Source organism: Equus asinus, chromosome 4 (assembly GCF_041296235.1).
Source record: "Equus asinus isolate D_3611 breed Donkey chromosome 4, EquAss-T2T_v2, whole genome shotgun sequence".
In the NCBI taxonomy this organism is placed as follows: domain Eukaryota; kingdom Metazoa; phylum Chordata; class Mammalia; order Perissodactyla; family Equidae; genus Equus; species Equus asinus.
This window is the reverse complement of record NC_091793.1, coordinates 89912945-89933888: the sequence shown is the minus strand read 5'-3', so window position 1 is coordinate 89933888 and position 20944 is coordinate 89912945. Positions and strand designations below refer to the sequence as shown.

Genomic DNA, 20944 nt, shown 5'->3' with positions numbered 1-20944 from the left:
AAATCAAGAGTGCATACTTCACTTTCTGTCATCTACATAATCCCTGTATGACCAAGACACATAAAAGAATGATCAGTGAGTGAGATGTTATTTTTATATCACATGAACCAGTTTGACTCAGCTTTTTCCCTTCTTTTTTAATATCTGAATTACAGGGCATGATGGGACGTTTTCCACTATGCCTCCGTGTTGCCAGTGAGGGCATTAGTCGTGGAGGAGGAGTGAGTGGTCTGGCGGAGTGAAGATGTCCCTTTGACCAGCTGCGGGGTGGCCAACTCAATTGAGTTCCGCATTGAGGGTAAGAACTGAACTCTCTTTTATTTCACATTCTTGAAGGCTTTTCCTGGCTAGTGTTGATTTGGCAGGAGTGTGCACTTGGGCTGTTGGGCTCCTGCCAGTCACTTGGTCCTGAAACTGGAGTGAGTGGGATCCTGCCAAAGATTAGACTGAGAAATCTGGATGCAGGCTGGCAATCCAAGCAATGTCTCCAGCCAAATTGGCACAGTTGGGAAAACCTTGGAGAATCACAATTATTTTAGACAAAATACGAAGTTTGTGAGCTTTCTAAACATTATGTAAATCAGCCTTGATTCCTAACTCACAGAAACAGAGGGGTCCATTACTTGTGGTATGTCTGTAAATGTATTAGTGGCCTCATTCATGTCGAATTGAACCTCGGTTTGGAAAGAGGAAATTGGATGATGCTGCTGGGGTGATGCTTCAGCAGCTGCAGGAGCAGGCAGAAAACTCAGGTGTCTTAACACCTTCGCAGAATTCTGGTTCTCATCCCTATCATGGCCCAGGAGCTGCCAGTCTGTGGGAGTACTTGTGTTGAGGAAGCTGATGTGGAATATTAACAGTACCATTTATGGAGAACCAGTTCTTCATGCCTCACACACATTATCTTAGTTAATTCTCACAATGGTCCTATAAGGCAGGCACTCTTATTGTTCCCATTTTTATCTCAGAGAGCTGAGGTTCAAACCAAGTTTCCAAAATGCCAAAGCTTGTAATATAGTTTTTTTAATTTCAGTGTGATTGAGGTGTAATTGACATATAAAATTGAAAGATATTTGAATTGTACATCGTGGGGATTCGACACATGTATACATTGTGAGAGGATTCCTTCTCCTACCATCTAGTTAATTAACACATCCATCACTTCATATGTTTATCTTTTTTTTTTGTTTTTTTTTGTTGAGAACATTTAAGTTCCACTCCTCCAGCAAATTTCAGTTATACAATACAGTGTTATCAACTACAGTCACCATATTTTTCATTAGATCCCCAGTCCTTATTCATCTTATAGCCGAAAGTTTGTACCCTTTTACTAACCTCTCCCCACAACTCCTGGCAACCAATTTCCTACTCTGTTTCTATGAGTTTGACTTTTTTTTTAAGATTCCACATTTAAGTGATACCATGCTGTATTTGTCTTTCTCTGCCTGGCTTATTTCACTTAGCCCTCAAGGTCCATCCATGTTGTCTCAAACAGCAGGATTTCCTTCTTTCTCATGGCTGAATAATATTCTGTTGTATATGTATGTGGCATCTTCTTTATGCATCCATCCACTGTTGAACACTTAGGCTGTTTCTATATCTTTGCTATTCTGAATAATGCTGCAATAAACATGGGAATGCACATATCTCTTTGAGATTCTGTTTTCATTCCCTTTGAATATATACCCAGAAATGAAATTGCTGGATCATATCATATTTCTATTATTAATTTTAGGAGGAACCTCCATATTGTTTTCCATAGTGGCTGCACCAATTTACATTCCTACCAAGAGTGCACTAAGGTGCCCTTTTCACCCCATCCTCACCAATGCCTATCTCTTCTTTTTTTTTATGACAGCCATTCTAACAGGTGTGAAGTGATATCTTATTGTGGTTTTGATTAGCATTTCCCTGATGAGTAGTGATGTTGAACATCTTTCATGTACCTCTTGGCCATTTGTATATAATTTTATCCTCATGAGTATATTGTAGTGCCTTTCAAAGTTTGGTGCTCTTAGAAATCCCCAAGGAAGCTTTTTAAAATGCTGATTCCTGGACTCTGTGCAAAGAAATTCTGATTTCTTAGGTTTGAGACAAGTGCATGAGTGATTCTGACTCAGATGGTTGGAGGGCCAGCCTTTGAGAAATACTGCTCTATATTGTCTTTTGATTGTACCCAAGTGTGTAAATGCATGGGTTGGAGTAGGGCATCTTTTTTTTTAACTCCCAAACTGCTGCTGCTGAGACCCTGAAGCATCTGCTGCTGTCTATTCTGTGGTGTTGCACTGACATTCCTTAACACTGGCCTCAACCCCTTGAATTTTGCTCCCTGCAGGCCTCTTGTTTGCCCTAGAGCGCTCAGCTTGCCCTATTTTGAGTATCACTGAGACATGTTCACTATCTCAAAACTGCCAGTGATCTGAAACATCCTTAACATATTTGAGTAAAAACTTTATACACCAGACTTGCTTAGAAGTCCTGTGGCAAAACAGATAAGCACGGTTCCTGTAATGACTTCTTTCAGTATTCTGGGTTACTCATGCTTTTTCCTGTCTGTAAAGAGAAAATGTCTTATTGCACCATAGAGAGTCTACAAAAGTTGAGATCTTCAAAAAACAAAGAGTTAGATAATCACTTACACAGCTTAATCCACTGGTCTGAAAAATAGGGGTGAAATATTTTGGCAAATAATCTGGAGAGCACCTAATATATCGTCAAACTCATTTGCATCTTTTTAAAAAATTATTTCATTGAATATATCTTATTTCTTGGTTAGCAATGAAAAGCCTAAGAAAAACCCAGTGCTCTTCTAAGCCTGGGTGGAATTTGATCTGAAAATTTGAGATTTTTAAAAATATCAACAGAAAATAAGCAAATAAAAAGAGACATTTTATAAGCTTTAACAATAGCGTCTTTAGGACAAGAAGAAAATTTCCATGTTTATTTTGTGTTTTACCTGATCTAGATCTACATTTATGTGACATTATACTTAAAAACAGAATCCAATTTTTAGAATTATATTGCTTAAAAATATCAACTTAATACTAGTAAATGAATTCATAACTTTAAGATAAAATTTTTTTGTCTCTTATTTTATGAGAAAAACCTTCCTATTAAAATTGGACATGTTCAAATTAATCAATATAACTTATGGTTTTTCCATTTACATTCACTCTGAAATTATGGTGATTTCAAAGGATATTAAATTTTATTTGATTTAGCATCTAGCCTGAGTGGCCATATTTCTTTAGCAAGTAGCTAGACAAACTGTAGCAATTTTAATGATGACTTATGATCTGAAGAATAGGGCAATCCACATGTCATCACTTAATTTTAATTTTGCCTAGGCAGTGTTTTGAAATTTCTTTTTTCTTCAGATCTTTTCTACAAGCCTTGCTGAGGGAAGCTATTCCCAGAGATGCAAGGTGCAAGAAGCAGGGAAATAATGTTTTGATACCTCTGTGATGCTTCAGGATTATGGCTTAAAAAAAAGTCTGTGCGTTGTGTGTTAACGCAGCGAGGTAGTCAATTTTTGCTGGGTCACTGTTGTTTGGGGATGAGGGCATAAGTGCATTATGGATGACCTTCACATCACCTAAAAAATGTGGTGTATATCACAGATGTATGAAGGATCTGACTAAGTTTGTGGCATTACTGAATGAAGGGCAGAATGCAATAGAGCTTTTTATGCTCATTCCAGTAACTTTTCTTTGTATAACATGTAAACAATGTTCTTTACCAAGTCAGAGGACAGAGGTGGACATTTGGTAGTTTTAGTTGGTAGCTCTGTAGTTTTCAAGGGAACGGGACCTTAGACTTGAGCAAAAGGAACAGAAGAATATTTGGAAGGTCTTAGAGGATGGTGACAAGACACTGGGTAGCTGGAGGAGTAGTGATGCAAGAGGACAGTAAGGGAAGAGGTGAAGGACTGGTTCTGTGGAAAAGAGGGGAATGGAGAGCTCAGTTCAGCTAGGAAAACTGACACAAGTGCAATGACGAGAAAGAAATCAGAAATCAGCAAGTCATGTGCAGAATCAGAAAGAACATGTATTTGAAAAAAGTCAGCAATCCAAATTGGAGAGTAAAAAATAAATGGGGTTAGAGATTTATGAGAGAGTCATTCGATGGAGGGCTTTAAATTCTAGATTTAAAATTCAGAGTTTTAAATAGGTCATGGGGTCACCAGAAGTTGCTGTTGGAAGAATCTGTGTATATAACTATACAGAAAATAGTAAAACAAATCCAGAGGCAACATAAAGCCCACAATCCTGCATGACAGCAACCAGCAGGAGCTGAGCATTATCTACCCACTTGATGGAGAATAAGCTCTCTAGCTAGCTAGGGTCATCACCTGGACCCCTTTAGTCATTTACATTACCTGCTTGACTCCTTGGGGATCTGAATTTGCAACTCGTGTCCTGAGGAGTTGTAGGGGAAAAGGGTAGAATCTGGCACTCACATCACTTATTTCTGCAGATGACAGGAATCCTCAAATGCTGCCAGTCTTCCTGACAGGTGGACTAACCAAGAGGGTAAGTCATCATGTGTCTCTGTCAATGGGCCACCAATCACTCACTGGCATGGAAAATGCCAGTCACCTGACTGGTTGTTTTGAATGGTATATAACAACTGCCATGTAGTTTTCATGTTATGGACCGAACTTGCCATTCGTTGGGTTGGCATGTCAGAGAAATAGCCTGAGGAGGAGACACAATTCAGATAAGAACTCTCTCTCACTCATTGGGAGAGTTTTCTCTAGATACCAGCTTCAAGGAACTTTCCAAGAGAGTCATCATAGTATAAGCATTGCCCTATAGTTGAAAGATCTAACTGTATTTCTGCCTGAACACCCCCCCTTGGAGATTCTGGTTTAATTGATATGGGGTAGGTCCCAGGTGTCAATATTTTCTATAAGTTTTCCACGTGATTGCATAGCCTGGTTTGAGAACTGCTGATCCAAGTCATTAACACTTACATGCATTTTGCTCAAGTGTCTGATGGGAACAAAGTTGAATAGTTGCCTGAACAAGTGATTCAAGCGTAGAAGTTTCTTGTAACTGAGGCAGGGAAGTGGGGAGTATCTTGAAATAGCATAACTGGGTTTAGATAATAAAAATCTATAAGTACTGTGAAGAGAAGCCAAGCCTGTAGCCAGGAAAAGCATGAAAATATCATCTAAAACTTGAGTTGGGGCAAAAATGGAAGAAGGAAGAGCAAGCTGAGTAGCTATGGGTGAGGCCAATGGACAGTCAGGTGTGAAGAATGTCAAGGAGAGATTCTCAGGACTGAGTGCAGCACTAAACTGTGAGTGGAGTTTCTCTTTCCCAGTGTTTCTTCTGCATTTTGTGCAGGCCTCAAAGTTACAGGCAGGTCGAATGCCACTGGCAATTGCTTGAGCTGCAGAAGTCTGAAAGATCAGCTATTGCAGAGTGTATAGAGCAAGGAATGCATTTAAACTTATTGTACTTGGAAAAGCATTTTTAAGCACCTTCATCCCCTCCCCACTCCCACGGTTCATAGAGAATGCTGGAAATCAGTGGACGTGTTTCAAATGGCCTCAAAAATAATCTCCAGCCCACCCCCCACCCCACCCGTTTCTCGTTGTCTCCCCTATATCCCTTATCCTAAAACAATATTTAAACAACTGTTTTCTCTTACTCCACCTTATGTTTTACGTTTAATTCGATGATTTAAAAATCTCTGGTACTGCTAAGCTATCCCTTCTCCTTCTGGAGGAGCAGCTGTGGCTTTGGAATCAGTCAGACTGGGTTTGAATCCCAGTTCCATCATTTTCCAAATGCAAGAACTTGATCAGGTTACTTATGCTCTCCCAGCTTCAATGTTCTTTCTCTCTTTTTTGTTTTTCACTGAGGAAGATTAGCCCTGAGCTAACATCTGTTGCCAATCTTCCTCTTTTTTTTGCGTGGGTAAGATTAGCCCTGAATTAACATTTATGCCAGTTTTCTTCTATTTTATATGTGGGTCACCTCCGTAGTGTGGCTGATGAGTGGTGTAGGCCTGCACCCAGGATCCGAACCTGTGAACCTGGGCTGCTGAAGCAGAGATTCCTGAACTTAACCACTAGGTCACAGGGCTGGCCTCAATTTTCTCATTTTTAAAATGGGAATAGATCATCTCTCTCTTATGGTTCTTGTGACAATTGAAGGAAAGATCTCATTCTGTGACTATGTACAGCAGCTACTCAAAAACACTAACCTTTGCTTGGCCTGCTGGAGAGCGAAGATGAACACAAATGCCTTAAGGCTGCATGGGGACTTAGCAAAATCACAGGGCGAAGAGCTACCTCTCCTAGGAGATATGCATCAGGAGCAGTCAGTTCTGATTTAAGCATTTTCCCATAAATTTTACCTAGTTCCTGTGTTCCAGAGAGTGAGTAGTTAAAGTTGGCATGGGTTGTGAGTGTGATGGATTATACCCAACTTTGTTGCACAATTTTTTCACCCACCAGTTGTGAGATGTAGATAGCATTTTACTTAGAGGAAAGCAATATTATTGGAAAATCACAGCCTTGACACTGCACGAACATATACATAATTTCTTACTTTAGTTTAAAATACCAATGCATGACTTTTTTTTACCTGAGATTTTGAGATAGCTTAAAATTTTCAAAAGGTATTAAATCAGTTTTGTTTCTCAGGAAGCAGGATGTAAAAGCTTTTTTCTTCTTTTCCCTTCTGATTAATGGAATTGGCTCTAGCTGGCAATGAATGTCAGCATTGGTATGTTTTAAAAAGTGGGTCTGTGGTTACTTTAATACACTTGTTTATGTTGAGAGTGTCCTTTCACATTTCAAGGTACTGATGGTGTCATATTTTTATGTAGCCTAGAGGTCAGAAGAGAGTAGAAACAATTCATTGTTTGTTTATTCATTTGTTCATAAAGCCAACAGATATTTATTTAAAATTTTGTTTGTTTGCTCCAAAAAGCTTCTAAGCACTGTAGAGGAAAGACCTAGACACTGCTTTCAAGGGATCTCAGTCCAGCAGAGGAACAGTAACAACAAGAAAAACATGGTTGTATAGAAGCAGCAATGTATAACGAAAAGAGGAAGGCTCTAACATCAGGCAAATCTGGGTTAATTACTCTGCCATGTACCAGACATATGTTTTGGGGCAAAAAATAAGCCTCAGCAGTTAATAATATCTACCTCGCAGGGTACAAATGAAGGTGATCATTAGTGGACTTCAAGGGCCCAGCACAGTGTTGGCACATAAAGATATGAGAAATCACTATCCTTATACCTACCCCACTAGCCTCTTGGTTTGTCTACCTGTTGGGAGGACTAATACTGTACTGTGTTACTTAATACAATAATGCTGTTGGTTAGGCAAAATGGACAATCTTATGCTTATTCACATTTTACAATGTATATGCTAAGATTTAATGCACTTATAAAACTTGTCCAAAGCTAGATAGTTTCTAAATGGCAGCGCCTGATTCGAACAGAGCCCTATCGTTAGACTTAAAACCTGGACACCATCCACTTCAACTCTTCCCACACACTGTCTTGCTGGTCAGACCTTTTGAGATGTTCTCTATTAGCAGCTCAGATCTGTACCTGTGATTTGGGGCAAGTGATAGCAAATATTTCAGGAATAGGGAATACCTCTTATCCCAAACGTTTTCACAAAGAAAAAAATACGTTATGTAGGAAGGAGGGTCTCATACTTGAGTCAAGGTGAGAATTAAACATTTATAGTCAAGTTTGATGAACAGCTGCCTGAGACATTTTTGACAATTGCTATGTATTTACCATGAAAAATGGCAGGAATAGCCACCAGAAGTCCATCTGGATGAACTCTGAGGACTCACTTTGAAGGTAGAAAGATCCCTGGACTGAACATGACGTGCTAAGAAAGGCTTAGCTGTCTGGAACAGGGGTTAAGGAAATACAGAGACACAGCAGTGTCTTGCCTGTCTTGGACTAAATCCTGAAGGTAGGGGTACAAAACCCCAAAACTGGAAGGACAGTTTCAGCTAGCATTCTTAAAATTCTGTCAGGTCTTGGGGCCGTGGTGGGGGTGGACAGCAAGCAGCCCTGCTCTGGACACTGCTGACACTGTGCACCTCAAAAGCAAGAGGCAACTTCCATTCCCACCCCTTTCATCCCAGGTGGATTTCATCGAATTAGTGACAGTCAGGACGGGGAGATGCTCTGGTCCCTGGGGAACCAGGCCAGAAGCTCTAAGACTAGACGGAGTAGAAGCAATGCTCAGCATAAACATTATTGCTTATGAGCACATGTTGAACAACTCCTGTGTATTCCCAGGAATATTTGATGGGAAGACTTTTAAAGAGGAGGCTCAACTTGCGGAGAGAGGAATCAATAAATTTTGGGTGTTACAGAAAATACAACTCTACCGGAATGCCCAGGTTACATTGTCGGGGAATATCTGAGTTTCATGTGTGATAAATATTGTTATGAAGGAAACATTCCAGATATTACAACCACTTCAATATCGGGGCATATTGCACATTCTATAAGGTTTTTGATGTGGTTAGGATAGATTCTGTGCATCAAATTACCCTGGACAGTAACTAAGCCACGTTGTTCTTGACATCACCTCATTGTCTCCTCCTCCTGTAAGCCCTCTACCTATGATGCTTCCTTGCACCCCAGTAGTCACCTGTCCACATCTTACTCATTCTTCAAGGCCTGGTATCAAATGCGTTGTTTGTCGTGAAATGTTTATAATTCCCCAGTCTGGAAAAGACAGCGCAGTAGAGTGGGGAAGAAAAGCACGTGGGAGTCCTCAGGTCCGGGTAGGATTTGCATCTCAGTCACTGGTTAGAAAGCACTTTTCCTCCCCAGCCTTTGCTTTCTTTGGTGTAAAGTGGACTGGGAAGGCCAGCCTTCCTCACGGCGTTGTCGCAAATTCAAATGAGACGGTTTCAGAGAAAATGTTTGCAGTTTGTAAATTAAAGCATTATGGAAGTTTGACAGCTAATGGAAAGAATATAAGATTTTGACGTGAGACAAAGAATAGTTACGGATCTTTAATTTACTTATGATCTTCAATTACTTAACATTTTTGAATCTAAGTTTTTTATATGTAAAATAAAGAAAAACACAATACCTCCTGTATAGGACGGTAGAAGAGTACAAATGAGTTAATGTGTTTAAAACGTATGCTCCACAGGGAATAGTCAGGAATTGTTAGTTTTATTCTTTTTTGAAGGAGTGTGTCCCTTTTTTAAAAAGATTCTGTCTTTTGACAGTAACCACTTTCTGCCTTTTGTTTGAGCTAGTCAGGTACTCCTCTCACCCCCTCTATGAAACTAGGACATTTCAGAACAAGCTGTATGCCTTATTCACGTTTGTAGTCTTAACATTGTAGAGCTTAATAAAACTCAATACATATTTATTAATGGAGTGACCAAATGAAAGAATAAATAGGAAAGTCAGAGTCCTTGCCTGAGAGACATTAAAAAACTAGGTGAGCATCAGAGCAGTTTGTGGAGAGAGTTGGAAGAAAAGGAGACATAGCAATGAAAGGAAAAGCGTGGAAGCACTGACGCGGAGGCCATGTGCCTATTGTGAGATTCATTTTGCCGCTGGGAGGAGGATATGCAACACACAGGAAGACCGAGGGAACAGGCATCTTGTGCTTTCTGCTCCAAAGACTTATTGCTTGAATATGCTCATGTAAAAATCTTTGCATTTCCTAGGGATCAAAGCGTGCGCGTAAGAGGGAACCAACTCTTAAGTAGCCTGAATGTCAGTTTCCCTGTCCTTACCAGCTACTTCTCATCAGTATATTTGAAAACAAAGGGGCCTGTTGTATATGCACAGCTAACTTGTCCAGGAGGGAGCTCTTCCTGAGCGTGGTGTGCTTCTGCACACTGCTCCAGCTCTGGGGTGGACCAGCAGGCTGGTCCCCAGCTGAAATATCTGGACGTAGTTCCATCTGTGGAAGGCTAGGTCCTAAGAATTAGCCTCAGCAGAGGAGCAAATGTGGGCTTGACTCCTCTTCTCTCTATTGACTTGTCCTTTTATTTTCCACAGTCCCTCAATCCAGACAGAACGTGTTTAGTTTATCAGAGATGACTAAAAGTTGGGATAACCAAAGGAACTTCCACTAAGAAGAAAAAATTGATAGTGTGTGTTAAATATGACTTTTCCCCCAACAAGCCAAAGGAGAGGGAACCAAGAAATTAAATCCTCACAGGACATACTCGGTTTCTATCCTTATTCCTCTTTCTTCACGCTCACACCTCTCTGAAATTCCCTCCTTCAAATCTCTGCTATTCGGGCTATGTATTGCTGCATAACAAACTACTCCAAAACCTTGTGGCTTAAAATAAATATTTTATTTTGTTCACAATTTCATGGATGAGGAATTTAGAAAGGACTCAACTGAGAGGTGCATCTCTGATCCATATAGGATACACTTCCAAGATGGCTTCTTTACATTCATGTCCGGCACCGCTGTGGTCCTCATCCTCTCTCTCCACATGCATCTCACATGACTCAGGACCTGTCAGTGTGGCTTCCTTAGGCTTATTCACAGCGTGGTAGTCTCAGGGTAGTCAGTTTCCCCCCAGAGCTGGTGTTCTAAGGGACAGGAAAGAGAAGCTACTACCTCTTAAGACTTGGACTCAGAAACTGGTACACCATGACTTCTGCCATATTCTACTGGTCATGAAAGTTACAGGGCCTTCCCAGAGCCAAGAGAAGGAAATAGTGACCTCATTTCTAGATGGAAGGAGGGTCAAAGAGATGAGGATCTTCTTAATCCACACATTTACCATTTTGTCTTCTGGAAATCCTAAACCACAGAGTACTTAGGAGTTCCTCCTCCTCTCCTGCCTTTCTACTAGTACATTTAGCAAAGTTTGAGTTATTCATTCAAGTCAGGTCATAAGTTATAAAAATGCCCTGTTATTTTCATGATTGTCCAGCAGGTAAATATTGACACAGACACATAGGCACACCTTTCCAAAGTGTACATTAATTCTCTAAGACAGTACAATTTACATCTATAAGGAGGATGAAACATTTTCCTGACAACCTCCATAATTTACAAGGCTCTTCTTTCACAATGGAATTATTATTTCATATTTTCACATAAAGCAATCTTTGTTACTTTCCTTAATCCCATCTTCATCTTTACTTTACCTGTCTTTTTATATTATGTTCTCTTGGTTTAAGAAGAAGTTAGACCTTTGCTAAGCCTAATATATCTTAATATCCAAGCCTTTAGAAAAATGAAAAAAGAAAGAGAAATAAATCAAATAAAAACTTTGGAATTTCTATAAAAGAGATTTAATTAGATGAATAAAGGCTCTTCTTGTGTCTGTGTTTTGGGAAGAAAAGGCATGATTTTGGTCTTTTGTTTTTATAAAACTTATTTTTACGTTAATAATAGCTTATATTCAATATAGCTGAATTAATATCTGTATTGAAAAATAAAATGACTCTAGAGGTCAAAAAGACTTTGAGAATGTGTGGCCCAGTGTTTTTCAAACTTGCAAAAAATCAACATAATTATCCCCTCAAAAATAATTTCAATTAAATAAAATTGGCTCAAAATATATAAAATACATAAAAGCAGAGCTACTATGGCTGAAGTTGAAGGAAGTACAGGTTGCGGTACCCCAGCCATCACTCTATCCCTTCACTGTCCCTCTTTTCTTCTCCAGAGTGGACTCTGAGGGGCTTTCAAGAAAACCTAAAATTCAGCGAAACACATCCCACCTACCTCGTAATACGGAAGAATCTAAGGTCCAGTTTGATTAAATGATTTGTCTACGGCTTGCTAATAATAAGTACTCATAGCTAAAATATATTGCGTGGTTAACCTGAATCAGGCACTCTTCTGTGTCCTTGACATGTTTAAAGCATCCAATCTCCACATCAGCTCTATGATGTAGACACTCTCATTATCCTCATTTTATACATGAGGAAACTGAGGTCAGAGAGCTTAAGTGATTAAAAGCAAATCTGAGACTAGAACTCAGGTCTCCTTAACCCTCAGGCCAATGCCTTTGACACTCTACCATTCTGCTTCTTGCAGAAACACCTTCAAAACCACCCTATAATTAGAACCGAATATTAGCATCAACAAAAGCATGTAATTCATTTTTAGTACTCTGTTTTCTAAGGTGTTTTCCAGGGACTTAACAAGTCATTAGAAGCCTGAGAAGCTTACAACTTTGACATTCCCACATGCCCTCAGGATTTAACTGAAGCACCAGGCTGCCATAAGCTTCATGTACCAGAGGTTGCCTCAGACTTGGCCATCACAGGGAACTTGGGGGTGTGAAAAACCCTGAGGCCTGGAGGGAACAAGGACTAAGAGAAGAGTTAGAAGGGCCTTTGTGGTACCTGTGTGCAGAACTAGATTTGTGTCCCTGTGATAACTGGGAAAAATCTTGCCTTTTCTTTTATCTTTCTATTTCTCTAGGTCAGAGGCTCTGCTGTCTACCACTATGTCTTGATGTTCCCTTGTGTATCACAGGACTTGAATACATATTTGTTGAACTAGTGGACAAATTGGCAGCATTATCTCTTTCTCCAATTAACCAAGTGACCTAAAGCCAAACAGCTCTCTCCCTTCCTCCCTCCCCAGCCTGCCTTGCTATTAATGGCACAAGAGCCAGCTACAGAGTGATAGGGACAGCTGTCTGCAAATTACAGTTAAGGGGTCGAGAAGAGGCCCAGGATGTCTGAATGACCTATCAATTGGATAATCCACTTATGGTTAATTGAGAACAAGATTCAATTAACACATTTGTACACTGTCCATCTGAAAAACTCCAAGAAATTTAAAATCATGAAGAAACTATGCAACTCTGATGCATGGTGCATGTTTTTAGGTGAGAGAAGTTACTTAATTTGGGTTAATATAAGTAAAGCGTGATTAACTTTCTTATCTGAAGTCAGATGGGTAGCTGAGAAGAAGATGGTATTTGAAAGGTTAAGCTGAATGAAGCCTTGAAGTTTACTCAAACTTAATTTAAAACAGAAGGTTCATATCTTGTGCATTCTGACACATGCATATATGGAAAGAAGGAAACATACTTTTTAAATACCACTATTTTAGGTAGTAGAAAGTCTTTAGCTGAAACTTTTAAAACCCAATTTAGTCAGATGTACAAATGATGGTTCAATCTCCTGGGATAGCCTATAAAGTGAATATTTGTTCAACATTTTAAGATCCTCAAATTGAAAGTGCTGTGTAAATACTGGGCCAGATTAGCTCGCCATGTGTCTCTCTGTGTGCACAGAGCTTTCACTGACTTCAACGGGTGGAATGTGGTGGGAGAATCTGGCTCATTATTAGTTTTCCTATTTTGATTTGATCAACTGTTGTCAATTACAGACATTGGTAATTACCCACAGAAAAGGAGAGGAGGGAGAAAAAACTTGCTATCATAATATTTATCTTATCAGTTATGGTATTTTCCTATATTGAAAAAAATATTGTGGTGAATTGTGTAACACAGCAAGTACTGATTTTGCAGTGCCCTTGACTTGAGTGTGTTTTTCCACAGATTTTTAAATTTCTCAAATACAATCCACACGATTATAGAGTAGTGCTGCTTCACGTACCATGCCCTGCTAATCCTCCTTTTCACTCCAGTGCCCACTCAGATTTGCCCCTTAGAGTCTGTCCCCCTACCAACACCATAGTTGAGACCATCACTGTCCAAAACACTTTTTGCGATGATGAAGCTGCTTGATATCTGTACTGTTCAATGCAGTGGACAATAACCATATGTGGCTAATGAGCACTTGAAATGTCACTACTGTGATTAGGAAACTAACTTTTTAATTTAATTTAATTTTAATGAATTTAAATTTAAATAGGCACGGGCAGCTAATGGTTACCATATTTCAGTGCCTTAATTATTGTGACAGCCTGTTGACTACTCTTTTTACTGGCAGGACATTTGTCTTCAGTCTCTCACACAACACCAAATGAATTATCTTTAAATTCTGCTTTCATCAAGACATTACCTACTTAGAAACCGATGTTGGTTCCATGCAGCCTATCTACTACAGTAATCTGTATAGTAAAGTATACCCTAAATCTGGCTGCCCATCAGAATCACATGGGGACACAATTTGGAGTATACGATTCACTAAGTCCAAGATGGAGCCTGGGGAGCTGATTCTGATGTAGCCAACTTTAGGTATTACTAGTCTAGTATCTCCACTTTTCTGCGTATCCACTGTTTCCATCTAGATGAATCCATGAACATGTCTTACCTGGAATCCTGCAATATTCTTTTCACATTTATCCTCATGTTTTTTTCTTGCTAGTCCTCCTCCTTCCCACCTGTGATCAATTCTTTAGCTAACAGCTGAAGTATGTTCCTAAAATTTACAATAGACCAGGTTATTCTGACAGTTCAAACCCTCTAAAGCCTCCCCATTGGCTACAGAAGAAAATGAAAAATGTTTCCATGCTCATAGTCTACAAAGCCAACATGTATGCTTCCCATCTACCATTGAAACCTCATTATTAATATTATTTTAAAAATACTTTCCTCTGTTTACTACTGGCATGTTCCTTCTTTGAATACATCATTTCTTCCCATCTCAAAGCCTTTGACTTGCTGTTTTCTCTGCTTGCATGCCTCTGGCCTGAGATCTTCAAAAGGCCAACCCTCACATCCTTCACATCTAAGGTCACATATCACCCCAGAAAGACATTCCTTGTCCACAATATCTACTGCCTCTGTCTCGTCTCATTCACTCTCTACACATTACAGCTTTTTATGTCTTAAGCACTTATTATTATCAGATACACTTGGTCAGTTTATATGTGTATTACTCATCTCCTACCACTAGGAAATAAGTTCCATAAGAGCATGGATTTTATCTTTCTTGTTTTAATGCTCAATTTTCTGAATCGCAATCATCTTTTTAGTTCACATTGTGCTCTGTGAAATATTTCCTTTATTTCTTTGAGACTGGGACATGTCAGATCCTATTGTACGCAGCTAAAGCATCATTTAGTGCCTCTAAATGCTTGATATCAGAAACATATTTCATTTGTTAAACTAGTCTTTTTTTTCCCACGTAGCTAAAGTTCTTTCCTGATCCACTTTTTATGTGTGCTCGTGACAGTGTGTTAAAAGTTCTCAAGAATATTTTTTTAACTTACATTTGGTTGTTTGTTTCTATAGACATTACATTCTGGTCTGAGAATGCGAAATGCATAACTTCTGCTGCTTCACATTTGTTGAGAGTGTCAGAAAGGGCTCAGTAAGTAATTGAATGATTGCATGTGGTTTCAGTCACCTTTGGGGCATCTTGATGGAGTTATCTAATGTGTGGGACAAGAAAAAAGAAGTTATCCTAGTTCTTCTATTGTACTGGACACATGTAGTGAGGAGAAACTGGAGAGATTATTATAGATAAGTGGGTTTGATTCCAGAAAAAAATGAAAGAAGAAAAAGTCTGAAAGAGACAATACAAAGTACAATATATTATTATGCCTTTTTAATGTATAGTGCTTTCTCCCTTTTAATGCTTATTTGGTTAGGATCAGTTAGAATCCTGTACTGATATATAGCAGAATATCTCATTCAAACCAGCTTAATCCAAAGGGAGAATTTATTGGCTCATTTATATGAAAAGCCCAGGGACATCTGGCTGTAGGTGCTGCTTGACACAATGGCGCCAATGGGGTTCCCTATCACTCTTTCTGCCTCTCTTGATTCTGCTTTCCTCCATGTTAACTTCATTTCTAGGCTTCACGCAGTGGTAAAATGATTGCCCTTTGCTGCTGGTCTGATTTTCCCTAGTTTAGGATCAGCAGAGAAAACTTGTTTGCTCCTCCCAAAGTTAAAACAAAAATCCTTGTCCTTACTATAAGTGGTTTGAGTTCTGCCACGAGCCTACTTCTGAAGCACTCACTGTGGGAAAGAGCATGCCACGTATTTCGTTGCCCAAGAATAAATAATGTACCCATCCCTGGACCAGTGACTGGAATCAGTTTTGCCAAACCAAATTGTTTAATTATGGGGAAAGAGTGGTATTCAAAAGGAATTTTGGAGAATTGGTATCAAAAGAATAGAGAGTAGATGTTAGTAAACCAAAATAAATAAGCAAACAACTAAATAAGCAAACAAAGAAATATATATATTTTAAAGTTTGGATATATAATTCTGAATTCAAAACTACTTTCTCTTAGAACTTTGATGCTATTACCCCTTTGTCTTTACTCACAGGACTGGCAATTAAACGTCAGTTCTAATTGATGCTACCTTGATTTTTATTGCTTCAAGTGTAAAAGTTAATTTAATACCATATCTAGAACATTTTATGATGTTTTTCTTTATCCAGGGTCTTAGTCTCCATTTGATGGATCCTTTCAGATTGATGGTGGATGTATGTCTTTTTTCAGCTCAGGGAATTTTCTATCATTTAATTGGCTATTTCCTTTGTTCCATTCTCTCTGTTTCCTCCTTCTATTACCTTTTTTCTCTAGCTGAATACAATAAGATAATAAAATTCTGGATTTAAGCTTCATTTCCCTGAACCTTCCTTTCGCACTTTCTATGTCATTCTGTATTTGTGTTACATTCTGGACATATAGCACAATGAAATCTTCCCACTCATTTCGGGTATGCATTTTCTATCATTCTGTGGATGTGCCTCCATCTATGAAGGGGTTTATTTTATTTCATTTTTTAACTTTGGCAATCACATTTTTTATTTCCAGAGTATAAAGTTGGTTATCTTTTAAAAGCAGTATTAGTAGTCTATAATTAGTATTCTTTGGACTTTCACAATTAGGAAGAGATGATTGTTCCCACCCCAAGAACTTGAGCAAGCCAGATAATCTACAGAATCATAGTGTTTTTAAGTTTGTTTGTTTTAGCCATAAAGGAGCGAAGAAGATGCAAAGAAAAATAAATAAATGAAATTCCACAAAGCAATAAGTACTTCTTGGCAGAGTAGAGAATCATGGCTTCTTTCCTCTCTAGTCGAGCTATAGAAGAGAAGAAATTCATTGATAAAGGGTGAAGGAGAAACCAGCTGAACTTTTAGTAAACTATTAATATTCATATGTGGGCTGGAATGATAGATAATAACCATCCACAGCCATAGGTGAGTCTGCACTCATCTGCTAACTCTTTTCTATGAGTCTTCAACAACTGCATGGGCTATATACTGAGGGCAGGGCACAAGAATCCCATATGAGGCATATGGGGCTTTACCTGGTCCATGCAGTGGCCCCTTGAGGGGTGGGTGTAAGGCAAGAGAGCTGAGAGAAATCTTTCCAAGGTAGTCTATAGCTTCACCAAGTGCTGAAAACTAGAGGAGAGCATTAGAGCAGAGAGAGCTCTCACAAGGTACAGAATGAGACCTCTCATGGTTTGGAAAGCTTACAACTAAGCAATCGAGCACAAGAAGCTCACCAAAGGCCCAGATCCTGAGTCCTGATGAATGGAAAGTCCTGGTCTTTTCCTCAATACATTTGAAACTAGAGGTAAACTGAGTCTAAGTAAACTGCAGCAAAGCCCAGCTTCAGCTCATCTACAAATTAGAGTGGCTCAGCTCCCAATACTAATGCCTGACAGAAGAAGGGGCAAGCTCTTTATTTGGAAGTAAATCTTAGTTCTTTGAATTCTACTGTGCTTTGTTTTTATCACAACATAGCTTATATATAGTCAAAAGTTGTGAGATGCACAAAGAAGCAGGAAAATGTGACCCATGAAAGAGAGGAAGTAATCAAGAGCAGCAATCCCAGAGCTAGACCAGATATTGTAATTATCAGACAGAAACATTAAAAAGCTATGAGTATGCACATTAGAGGCTATAGAAGAATTTGAACATCATATGAGAAGAGGTGGCCAATTTCACTAGAGAATAAAAGTATAAAAAGTGAAATACTGAGGCCAGCCCCATGGCTGAGTGGTTAAGTTCTCACACTCTGCTTCGGCAGCCCAGGGTTTTGCCAATCTGGATCCTGGGCGTGGACCTAGCACTGCTCATCAGGCCATGCTGAGGCAGCGTCCCACATCACACAGCTAGAGGGCCTATAACTAGAATATACAACTATGTACTGGGGAGTTTTGGGGAGAAGAAGAAGAAGAAAAATAAGACAACAAAAAAAGATTGACAACAGATAGCTCAGGTCCCAATCTTAAAAAACAAAAGTGAAATACTGGAGCTGGCCTGGTGGCTTAGTGGTTAAGTTTGCATGCTCCACTTCGGCGGCCCACGGTCCACAGGTTCAGATCCCATGCAAGGGCCTACACACCACATATCAAGCCATGCTGTGGCAGCATACTGCAGAAAACAGAGGAAGATTGGCAACAGATGTTAGCTCAGGACCAATCTTCCTCACACTCACATACACAAAAAGTGAAATACACACACACATATCATACATGAAGTACACGTTGATGGGATTAACAGCAGACTGGACACAACAGAGGAAAGAATCAGTGAAGACAGGTCACTAGAAAGTTTCCAAATAAACATTAAAAAGTGAAAAGTATAAAAGGGACAGAGTATCTGACATCCGTATTTAGAGTACCAGAAATATATAGAGTCCCAGAAGGGGAGAAGATCAGTAATGAAGTAGAAGAAATATTTTAAGATATAATGGCTGAGAATTTTGCACAATTAATAAAAAAACAATTCACAGATTCAAGAAGTTCAACAAATCCCAAGCATGATAAATACAAAGAAAATTATGCATAGGCTCACTATAGTCAAACTGCTGAAACCCAAACATAAAGGAAAATAGTCAAACTGCTGAAACCCAAACATAAAAGGAAAATTTAAAGAGCAATTAGAGAAGAGAAAGCAAAATATATACAGGGGAGAAATGAGACCAATGACAGCTGGTTTCTTATCACAAACAATGGAGATCAGAGTAAAATGAAATGGCATCTTTAAACTTTTAAAAAAATAACTGTCAGCACAAAATTCTATATTCAGCAAAAATATCCTTCAAAAATGAAGATAGGTTAAATGGATTTTTTCAGATGGACAAAAGCTGAATGAAGTCTTTCAACTGATCTTCTCTACAAGAAATAGTAAAGAAAGTTTTTCTAGCTATAAGGAAATGATGTGAGAATGGAAGTCCACTTTTGTGGGAAGAAATGAAAAGCATGGAAATGGTAAATATGTAGCTAAATATAAAAGATATTTTTGCTGATTTTTAATCTCTGCATATTTTTGATTTACTTAAATTATCATTTACTGATTAATGCAAAAAAATAATGTATTCTGGAATTTATAGTATAAGCAAAAGTAAAATATATGACAGAAATAACTCAAGGTTGGGAGGAGGGATAAATATAACATTGTAATGTTTTTACATTTCTTAAAGTATTATTTGAAGCTAGAATGTGAAAAGATAAAGTTTATGGTGTAATCTCTAAAGCAATGTCGAAAAAATTAACACAAAGAATTAGAGCTTAGAATTCAGTAAAGGAGATAAAATGGAATGTTTAACAAAATGCTCATTCACCCAAAAGAAGGGAAGAAAAGAGAAACAATGGAACAAATATCAGATGAGACAACAGAAAATAAATATTATGATAAAAAGTATGACTATCAATAATTAAATAATTATGTTAAATATATAAAAGTGGAATACCATGTAAAAGAAAATATATTGTCAGACTTTTTAAAGCAAGATCAACTCTATGCTGTGTTTAAGAAATACACTTTAGTTATAAAGACATCTTTATGGTAAAAGTAAAAATATTTGAAAAGTTATACCATAAGTACACTGAAAACAACAAAGCTCAGACAAAGGAAATTTCATGATAGGATCTTAACAGAAATAAAGATAAAAATTTTATAAAAGGACCAATTTATCAAAAAGAGATATTCCGAAATGTGTATGCACCTACTAACAGAACTTCAACATTTTGATACTGTGATTTATAATAAGTAATATATATTTAGTCTTCCTCCCCATTTCTGGCACAGAGCTTCTAAAACCCTTGGAATTTCCTAAGTGATAAAAGCAAAGGGAACATCTTTTGTTATAATATTTGGCCTTTTATCCTGAAACAGCTCCAAAGCCATAAAGGTAAAAGGAGTGTTTTGTTATTCATAATAAGCCAATTTCAATCATACCTGAGTTTACGTTAAGGAGGTGACTTTTGGAAAGTCCCTAAGGATGGAAGCTGGTTGCCAGGGGAACCAACCTTGATGAGAGGATTGGAACTTTCAGTCCCACCCCTCAACCTCTGTGGAGGCAAGAGGGTCTGGAGGTTGAATCAGTAACCAGTGGCCAATAATTTAATCAATCATGCCTACTTATTGAAGCCTTCATAAAAACCCAAAACAATGGTGTTTGGAGAACTTCCAAGTTGGTGAACACGTGGAGTGCTGGGAGAGTGGCACATCTGGAGAGGGCATGAAAGCTCTGTGCCCCTTCCCATATACCTTGCCCTAAGCATCTCTTCCATTGGGATGTCGCTGAGTTTTATCCTTTTATAATAACTGGGAACCTGTTGTTAAGAAAGAAACAACACACCCAAAATGGAGTCACTTGTGCTAAGCCCCACATCAGCAAACCAAGACTTAATACCTAACCTAATTGCAATTTCAGTCTTTCCCAAAAATGTGACTTTTAACCCATCAATCTGGAATTACCTGGTGAGCACTAGTGAAGTAATCTGTCTGATAGACCCCTGCCTTCCCCCAAAGGAAGGTGACCTTGCCTGAAACAATCCATTCTTTGCTAGAATAACTTCCTTGCCCCACCTCCTTCTTCCTATAAAAGTCTTCCATTTTGTACAGATCCTTGGAGCTCCTTTCTATTTGCTAGAGGGAATGCTGCCCAATTCATAAATCATTGAATAAAAGCCAGTTAGATCTTTAAATTTATTCAATTGAATTTTGTTTTTTAACACTAGTAAGTAAAATGTTTTCCTGAATTCCCTCAGCCAGTCTAGCAAATTAATCCAACCAGAGGAGGGTTTTTTTTTCTTA

General features: G+C 38.6%; 1 protein-coding gene across 1 annotated transcript in view; it reads left to right on the top strand.

Annotated features, from left to right (window-relative positions):
* LOC106825075 (heterogeneous nuclear ribonucleoprotein A1-like) overlaps positions 1-20944 on the top strand; it is a 202700-nt gene that overhangs the window by 163700 nt on the left and 18056 nt on the right. Inside the window, exon 3 of the mRNA XM_070507657.1 lies at positions 156-298. The gene's annotated coding sequence lies outside the window, so the exon portion shown is untranslated. The remainder of the gene's footprint in view (positions 1-155; positions 299-20944) is intronic.